This window comes from Silurus meridionalis, chromosome 12 (assembly GCF_014805685.1).
Source record: "Silurus meridionalis isolate SWU-2019-XX chromosome 12, ASM1480568v1, whole genome shotgun sequence".
NCBI lineage: Eukaryota > Metazoa > Chordata > Actinopteri > Siluriformes > Siluridae > Silurus > Silurus meridionalis.
Genome location: NC_060895.1, coordinates 13,923,235 through 13,932,596, shown reverse-complemented (window position 1 = coordinate 13,932,596; position 9,362 = coordinate 13,923,235).

Sequence of the window (9,362 nt, the reverse complement as noted above, 5' to 3'; positions counted from 1 at the left end):
TTTAAGATTTCAGATCTGCCAAATTATACATAAAGGTATAAACGTCTGAGTGGATAACAAATTGTAGGTTTTCAAATAAAATTCTGTTAACAGTTATGTTTCTTATATTTAGAAATAACTTTCAAGCTGTACCAGTACCTTCAGGAAATCACCATTATCATAAAATGTTGTATTCTAAATTATATATTAATGCATGAATATATTCACGAAGAATAATGTCCTGTTCATTATTAAAAGATTTTTTGAAGATAATTCAGTTCTTAAGGAAATCAAAAACACTTTTTTACAAAATAAAAAAAAAATTTAGCACAAATTGAATCTGTACAAAGATAACAAAACAATCTGTGATATATTACTTTTTCTACTACCACCGAATAGAAATCCTTGTCTTTTAATTAGTTAACACATGTATCATTTTGTTCTGGAAACTTCAAAACATTTTAGTCTTGGCTTTATATACTATTCCTATGGCCCCAGGTGGGTCTATCCTTTCTTTAGAATCATGTGAGGTAACAGGTTGATCCATGCTTACCCTCACACACAAATATTGTTTTGGGTCAATTATCCTCTGAAATCTAAAATCCATTAAATTATGGAGTTCATTGGGACAGCAGTAAAAATAGAGGACATTTTCACAAAATTAAACAGTGATTAAAATTCAGCTAAATACATAAAATAAATGTAAAAAAAAATTGTAATACATATATCAACTTGTAAACAAAGAGATTTATTCAAGCTGTAAATTTGAGTGCGTATTGGAAGTCTTCTTCAGATTTTGCCAAAAAAAAAAAATCTGCAAATAACAAGCAAATGATATTAGTAGTTCCCCTTCAGGAACTCGAGCTGCGTCGAAACGCTATGGAACGCCCCTGCGTGACCACGCTCTGAACCACGTGTGAAATCTAGCCAATAGGCAAGCCGTGACGTCATAGACAGGCGACGTCACGTAAACCAGGAAGCTACAAGATGGCTGTGCGGTGGTAGCGACATTAGCTTCTGCTTGTTCAGGTAAGCGCTTTGAGTGTGTTATCTGTGCAGTCATGAGCTTATATGCAGGCAAAATTCCGTCTGCGTGTCTCCTGCTTGCCCCGATTCATTTCGGGGGGGTGACACGCAGCCGATGTGTTGTTTGCTTAGCTTAGGAGCGTGCTTAGTCGGCTCTCGAGGGTATCGGTTGTTAGCATTTTAGCCGTGCGGCTATGCGCTCCCGGCTGCGAGGCGAGCTCCCGTTCCCCGGGGATTGCGCTCGTTTGGAAATGGTTCTTCCCCCGGTGCATTCGCGGTGCTCCGTATTCTTCCTCCGAGGTGGGAGAATTTCAGAGAGCGCTCTCCGAGGTGAGCGCTCTCCCTCGAGGCTTTGGCTCTCGATGGTATCGGCTGTTAGCATTTAGCCGTGTGGCTATGCGCTCCCGGCTGCTAGCCGAGCTCCCGTTCCCCGGGGAGAGCGCTCATTTGGTATCGGTTCTTTTCCCGGTGTGTGTGACGCGGTGCTCCATATTTCTTCCTCCGAGGTGGAATAAATTTCGGGAAATAAGGGGAAGCATGCCTGGCGGCTGCTTCTTCTCCCGGTGCGGGCGGCGCGGCATTACAGGTCTCTCTCCGAGGAGGTTGAGCTGGTGGATGCTGGCGAGCCTGCGGACTCCACACAGCCTGTGCTGTATATGGAGCTCCTTGTGGTCGTGGCACTGGCCGGTCCAAGCTGGATTAGCTTGGCCGGTCTTGTGGCTGGAGCAGCGCGCGCCAGTGAGCTGGTTGTGCATTGCCTGCACTGTGTCGCAGCCTCAGCGCCTCCCCTGATCTGCGCACCGAGGTGTCTGGGTCCTGGGAGGCCCGTGGACGCGCATGCTTTTCCGATGTTCTTTCGCTATGCGCGAATGTTATTGGAACTGCGTGGCGCGGCTACGGGACGTTACCGCTTGTGGTAGAGACGCTGGCTAGCTATCTCTCCCCGAGTGTTGCGTCTGTGACGGCTATCGGTTTGCCTACGAAGCGCCGCTTGGCTCTGGTGGGTAGCGCTGCGCGGCAGGTCAGGCTACAGGTTGCTTCCACACGATGAGTGTGTTGCAGGCATAACAGGCTGGCCTGCTATGGGGGATGATGCGAGCTTCCTTCTGAGCGTCATGGTGTCCCCTCCTGGCCTGACCTGGTGACGCTGTGGGTGAGGGCGATTGCTGGCGGGTTCAGGAGGCCGCGGTGGCGTTTCAGTGGTAGTTCCTTGCTGCTCCGATGGGGCTGCTCGGCGGCAGCCTCGCCCTGGTACGTCCGGGCACAGCAAGATAGCCCGGTGAGGGAGTGTTGCCACCCGACTCCGCAGGGCGGTCCTAGGGGCCCCTGGCGACTCTCTAGGCCCTGAGGAGGGGCTGGACGGCCTGAGGGTCGTCCTCGCCTCTAGTGAACGGGCTGTGGTGCATAGGCCTGATGGCTTGCATCTTGGAGGGCGGTGCGCACCTCATGCTACGGTGCTCGTCCCTCCCTGGCACCACCGGGAGGCCGGTCTGTCGGCCCTGCCACAGGGTGTTCAGGACGCTGCCTCCCTCTAGCGGTTAACTCCCTTATTTCCGCCCGATGGTTCGTTGCGGATGAAATTCATCCGCCGCCTCTCAGGGGGCTTCAACGGCCGCGGGACGCTGCTCCTGCCATTCGGGTTCAGGAGGACTGTCTGTTAGCCCTGCCACGGGTCGTGTTCAGGGCGCAGCTTCTCCAGCGGTTTGCTCCCCGTATTCCGCCCGTATGATCGCTGCGGACGGGGGGTTCCGCCGCCTCTCAGGAGGCTTCAACGGCCGCAGTACACTGCTCCTGCCGTTCGGGTTCAGGAGGACTGACTGTTAGCCCTGCCACGGGTCGTGTTCAGGCGCAGCTTCCAGCGGTTTGCTCCCCGTATTCCGCCCGTATGATCGCTGCGGACGGGGGGTTCCGCCGCCTCTCAGGAGGTGTGGTCGGCTGCAGAGCACCGCTCCAGCCGCTCTGAGTGGGTCGGGGGCCAGCCCGAGGGGTTGGTTCTCCCTGTGGAGACTTTCTGTCAGTCTTAGGGGCTGCCTGGAGTCTCTCGGGGGTCCTGCATACTGTGAGGAAGGGTTGCGCGATTCGGTTCGCATCTTCTCCTCCCTGCTCGACGGGTGTGTCCCGCCTGGCGGGACCCGTGCAGGCTCTGGTCCTGGAACAGGAAGTGCGCACACTCCTGGGGAAAGGGGCCATCGAGGTGGTTCCCCCCTTCAGTTTGCGAGTCAGGCTGCTACAGCCCGTGCTTCGTTGTTCCGAAGAAGGACGGTGGGTTGCGTCCCATTCTGGATCTCTGCTACTTGAACCACTCACTTTTGAGGCTCGGGTTCAGGTTTCTCGTTTAGAGAGGTCGTGTCTCAGGTCAAGTCCAAGGACTGATTTGTCATGCGCTAGATCTGGAGGTTGCATGCTCCCATGCAGCCGTCCTTCACCACGCACGGGAGGTTCCTGAGGTTGCTTTTGGCGCGAAGCTTACCAATATCGGTCCTTCCGTGCGGCCTAGCACCCTCACCCCGTGCCTTCACAGAGTGCGTGAATGCAGCACTGACCCCGCTGCGGCTTCAGGGCATCCGCGTTCTGTATTATATCAGCGATTGGTTGATGGTGGCTCGTTAGAGCACCTGGCGGTTTGGCATTGAGGTGCTGTTCCCGCCTGCATGAAGGTACTGGGGTTCGGACTGAGACGCCGGGTTGTGTGTACTTTCCCAGCGCGGAGGGCCACTTTCTCGGTGTGGTGTGGGACTCGGCCGAGTTGCGGGCACGGTTGTCTCCCGCCCGGTTTGTAGTCATCCTCACTGCAGTCAGGAGGGTAGGGGCAGACCGCCTAGTCACTGTGAGGCAGTTCCAGAGGCTGCTGGGTCTCATGTCGGCGGCGTCCGCATGTGGCCCCTCCAGTGGTGGCTCCAGGGCAGAAGGTTCTCCCCCTGAGGGAGTCTGTATCGTCACATCAAGGTCTCACGGTGTGCCCATGAGCCTTGGTTGCATGGTAGAACCTTACGTTCTGTCCTGAGGCCCCGTTTTAGGGACTCCTTGTCGTCGCGTAACGCTAACGACGGGTGCTTCCATCACGGGGTAGGGAGCGGTCATGAGTGACCACTCCGCCCAGGGTCTGTGGAGCGGCCCGCGTCTCTTGTGGCACATAGGTTGCCGGGAGGTGCTGGCAGTGTTGTTGGGGTTACAACACTTCCTCCCAGTCCTTAGAGATCGGTATGTGTTGGTCCGCCGACAATGCTGCGGTGGTCTCGTACATCGCCCACCGGGGACTTCGGTCTCGCCCTTGCGAGCAACGGGCGAGGGGTCTCTTGTGGTCCCGGACGAACTCCTCTCATTTAGAGCCGGTTACATCCCGGACGGTTGGATGTCTGAGCAGACGCCCTGTCGAGACAGTGGCTGCCGTGGGACAGTTTTGGTCGAGGCTACCCTGTACGCTTTTCCCGATTGCGCTGCTCGGGAGTTCTGGGAAAGTTTTGCGGTAGGGAGTCTGTCTCCTCCGGTAGCACCTTGTTGGCGGGCGGAACCCTGGTTCAGCCCCGCCCGGTGTTGTGGAGCCTGTGGCCCCTGAGGGGACGCAGTTTGTAGCGGCTGTTCTCTCTACTGAGGTAGTAGAGGCCCTCTCCACTCCAGAGCTCCCTCCATGAGGAGGTCGACGCCGCACGATGGCGACTGTTCGCGTCACGGTGTGAGCACCGTGACTTGGACCCAGATGACTGCCCGGTCGGTTCAGTTCTGGTGTTTTTGCAACAGTTTGCCGCAGGGTTAACCCCTTCGACCCTGAAGGTTTCCGTGTTCGCTGGGTAGGTCCCATTGGTGACACATTTCCTCCGCAGCGCCCGGAGGCTGTGGCCCGGGACACGACTCGAGTGCCTGTCTGGGACTTGGCAGTTGCCTCGTCCCACCTGGAGTTGCCCCCTGGCATGCCCAGAGTGTTCTTACACGAGGCCAGGTGCTCCCACACGATGTGTCGTGTTACAGGCATTCTGCCCTCCTCTGTTATAGCCCCCGACCAGGGGTTACGAGACCCGGCTGTGTCCAGTGCGAGCACTGGGTGCTTATCTCCACAGGACGAGTCCTTGGAGGTGGTTGGTGCAGTTGTTCGCTGCGAGTCCTGGTCCCCGCTCCGATCGCGGTCAGGGCTCGCCCCGCCGGAGTGTGGCGGCCTCTGCGGCCGGGTGCACATGAGTGTCACTCCGGGACGTCTGTGACGCTGCGGGTTGGTCCACCCGCTGACCTTTGTCAGGTTCTATGGCCTCGACCTCAGAGCCACCCCGGGCTCCTCTGTCCTGCGTGCTGGTGCCGAGGCCCTCACTCTTTGGCAGGGTCTGGTCAGTGTGGCGTGATTGGACACTCGTTCCCATAGCGTTTCGACGCAGCTCGAGTTCCTGAAGGGGAACGTCTCAAGGTTACGAACATAACCCTAGTTCCCCAAAGGGAACGAGACGCTGCGTCTCCGTGCCACACTCCTGCATCCCGCGGCGCTACCTTCTCTTTGCAGAAGCTAATGTCGCTACCACCGCACAGCCATCTTGTAGCTTCCTGGTTTACGCGACGTCGCCTGTCTATGACGTCACGGCTTGCCTATTGGCTAGATTTCACACGTGGTTCAGAGCGTGGTCACGCAGGGGCGTTCCCATAGCGTTTTGACGCAGCGTCTCGTTCCCTCGGGGAACTAGGGTTACGTTCGTAACCTTGAGACGTTTATTAATAAATCAAATACAAATATACATAGTGTAATTACAACTAGGAAGGCTTAATTCAGTTATAGAGTAGATTTTTCCTGACAGTGATTGTTTAATTTTTTTGGTTGTATTGTTGTTGCTAAATTGTAGCGGCATACCTTCATAATAATAATTTTATTTGTGTACATCCAAACACGTGCCATACAATCTTCTTTATTGCAAATTTTTGCATGTGTAAAATGCTGCTTAAACAATGTTAAAATTAAGCAACTTAAATTGTTAAACTGTAATAAAAATATTCTGTTAATAAAACACGTCCAGGTTGTATTCAAAGGCAATGCTTTCATAATGGCAATGCATGTCAAACTATCCCAGGAAAACTGAACTAATGTTTTTTTAAAGTGATGTAATACCATGTCAGGATCTTATGATCTTCCTGGGCATCTCTCAGATCTCTTCAGATTCTGTCAATGCAACAAAATTGGGGTAAATTGACAATTTATTGTCTAACTTCCATTATATTGCTAAACTGACTTGCTCATACTGATTTCCAATTTTCAACAATTGTAATTTTATGACTGGATTATTGAAACTAGTTGCTGTTGTACCATTTCACCTACAATAAGCAACTTACAGGGAGTGCAGAATTATTAGGCAAATGAGTATTTTGACCACATCATCCTCGTTATGCATGTTGTCTTACTCCAAGCTGTATAGGCTGGAAAGCCTACTACCAATTAAGCATATTAGGTGATGTGCATCTCTGTAATGAGAAGGGGTGTGGTCTAATGACATCAACACCCTATATCAGGTGTGCATAATTATTAGGCAACTTCCTTTCCTTTGGCAAAATGGGTCAAAAGAAGGACTTGACAGGCTCAGAAAAGTCAAAAATAGTGAGATATATTGCAGAGGGATGCAGCAGTCTTAAAATAGCCAAGCTTCTGAAGCGTGATCATCGAACAATCAAGCGTTTCATTCAAAATAGTCGACAGGGTCACAAGAAGCGTGTGGAAAACCAAGGCGCAAAATAACTGCCCGTGAACTGAGAAAAGTCAAGCGTGCAGCTGCCAAGATGCCACTTGCCACCAGTTTGGCCATATTTCAGAGCTGCAACATCACTGAGTGCCCAAAAGCACAAGGTGTGCAATACTCAGAGACATGGCCAAGGTAAGAAAGGCAGAAAGTCGACCACCACTGAACAAGATACACAAGCTGAAACGTCAAGACTGGGCCAAGAAATATCTCAAGACTGATTTTTCTAAGGTTTTATGGACTGATGAAATGAGAGTGAGTCTTGATGGGCCAGATGGATGGGCCCGTGGCTGGATTGGTAAAGGGCAGAGAGCTCCAGTCCGACTCAGACGCCAGCAAGGTGGAGGTGGAGTACTGGTTTGGGCTGGTATCATCAAAGATGAGCTTGTGGGGCCTTTTCGGGTTGAGGATGGAGTCAAGCTGAACTCCCAGTCCTACTGCCAGTTTCTGGAAGACACCTTCTTCAAGCAGTGGTACAGGAAGAAGTCTGCATCCTTCAAGAAAACATGATTTTCATGCAGGACAATGCTCCATCACACACGTCCAAGTACTCCACAGCGTGGCTGGCAAGAAAGGGTATAAAAGAAGAAAATCTAATGATATGGCCTCCTTGTTCACCTGATCTGAACCCCATTGAGAACCTGTGGTCCATCATCAAATGTGCGATTTACAAGGAGGAAAACAGTACACCTCTCTGAACAGTGTCTGGGAGGCTGTGGTTGCTGCTGCACGCAATGTTGATGGTGAACAGATCAAAACACTGACAGAATCCATGGATGGCAGGCTTTTGAGTGTCCTTGCAAAGAAAGGTGGCTATATTGGTCACTGATTTGTTTTGTTTGGTTTTGAATGTCAGACATGTATATTTGTGAATGTTGAGATGTTATATTGGTTTCACTGGTAAAAATAAATAATTGAAATGGGTATGAATTTGTTTTTTGTTAAGTTGCCTAATAATTATGCACAGTAATAGTCACCTGCACACACAGATATCCCCCTAAAATAGCTAAAACTAAAAACTACTTCCAAAAATATTCAGCTTTGATATTAATGAGTTTTTTGTGTTCATTGAGAACATGGTTGTTGTTCAAATTAAATCCTCAAATAAAATTAATCCTCAAAAATACAACTTGCCTAATAATTCTGCACTCCCTGTATGTATAACTGATCCCAGAACATCATATTGCTATGCTCCCTTCAATGCTTGTCTACAAAGATAAAAATAGACTAGAAACCACCTAACTTTTAAATCATAGAAAAGAAGCTGTTCTCTCTAGTGCACCAGCTTTTAAAATAGCAGATGGACAGCAGCATGGCCAGGAGTTCTCCAAAAATATAGACAGTAGAAATCAACCATGGATGGCAGCGTATCAGCTAAAGTTTAATCCCAGCAATCATCTCAGGTGATTTATCTAAACATCAAGATCATGAAATCCCCAAGACAACTCTCTGATCTGACTTTTAGTTACTGCAGGGAACCATGGACAATCAACTCTCCTGTTCTTTTCTCATTGCTAATCTAATTTGTTCTAGTTGATTTTAAAAGCAACTTCATCTTTTCCTTTCCACACAGGCCACTCAGGTGCTTGTTTAATCCCTTTTCATTTCAAGACTAAACTATTGTACAGCTATCCTGGTAGGTCTGCCACTGAAAGACACAGGACCTCAGAACTGATTTAGAATGATAAACTTATTTTGAACTGATTAAGGTTCTAACATACCACCCCACTGCTGCTCTATCTAAAAGATACATGAACAAACATATTAAACAAGAATAGGCACTCCTTTAGCTTGCACATAATTTTTTTTTATGAGCTGCATTTGCCACAAATAATGCCACTGACTACAAGAAGGCCAGGCATTTTCTGTAAAAAGTCATTAGGATTGCTGAGAGGGAATGCTGAAGACTGGGGTGTCATTGCAATACTGCTGACACCTGAAGCATGTGGCAAGTATTACAAAACATCACAGACTACTGGTGCAGAACCAGGGAAACACCCTGACTCAACATTCACAGACTCATTTGGAGTTTCTGAAATTAACCAACAGAAATCATTAGGCTTGTGAATGGCACCCAAATACTGAGTCTTCCCTTAATCACTGCAGATACAGATTACACTCAGATTACAATGTCTTCACAGACATTGACACACAGACACACACACACACACACACACAAACACACACAAAAATTCAATATCAACATTGCAGATTATCTCTGCACATTTTGCACACATGTATACCCCCTGTAAAATGGAATCACCAACACGGACTGAATCAAACTTTGCAGACTTTGTACATCTCTTAGAATGGTGTCTACATTGCACATGCACACTTTTTACATGCACACACTTCTGTTTATTGCATTCGCAATATAACTCTATTATCAATTTATATATTTATTAATGTCTGTGTTCATAATTAACAACAGATCGGTGCTCGGTGGATTCACAGCATAAGAATTTCATTGTATAGTGTAACAAACTGTTTCCTGTACATTGAACAATAACCTCTTAAATTCCTTAGTAAATATATGTATCTTCTGAAGATATTTGATATGTATCTTGCCATGCTAAACAACATAGAACAAGGCACATTTTGTTCAAACCCACTCATTGATATAAAAATAAATTATGCTATTAATAATATAGA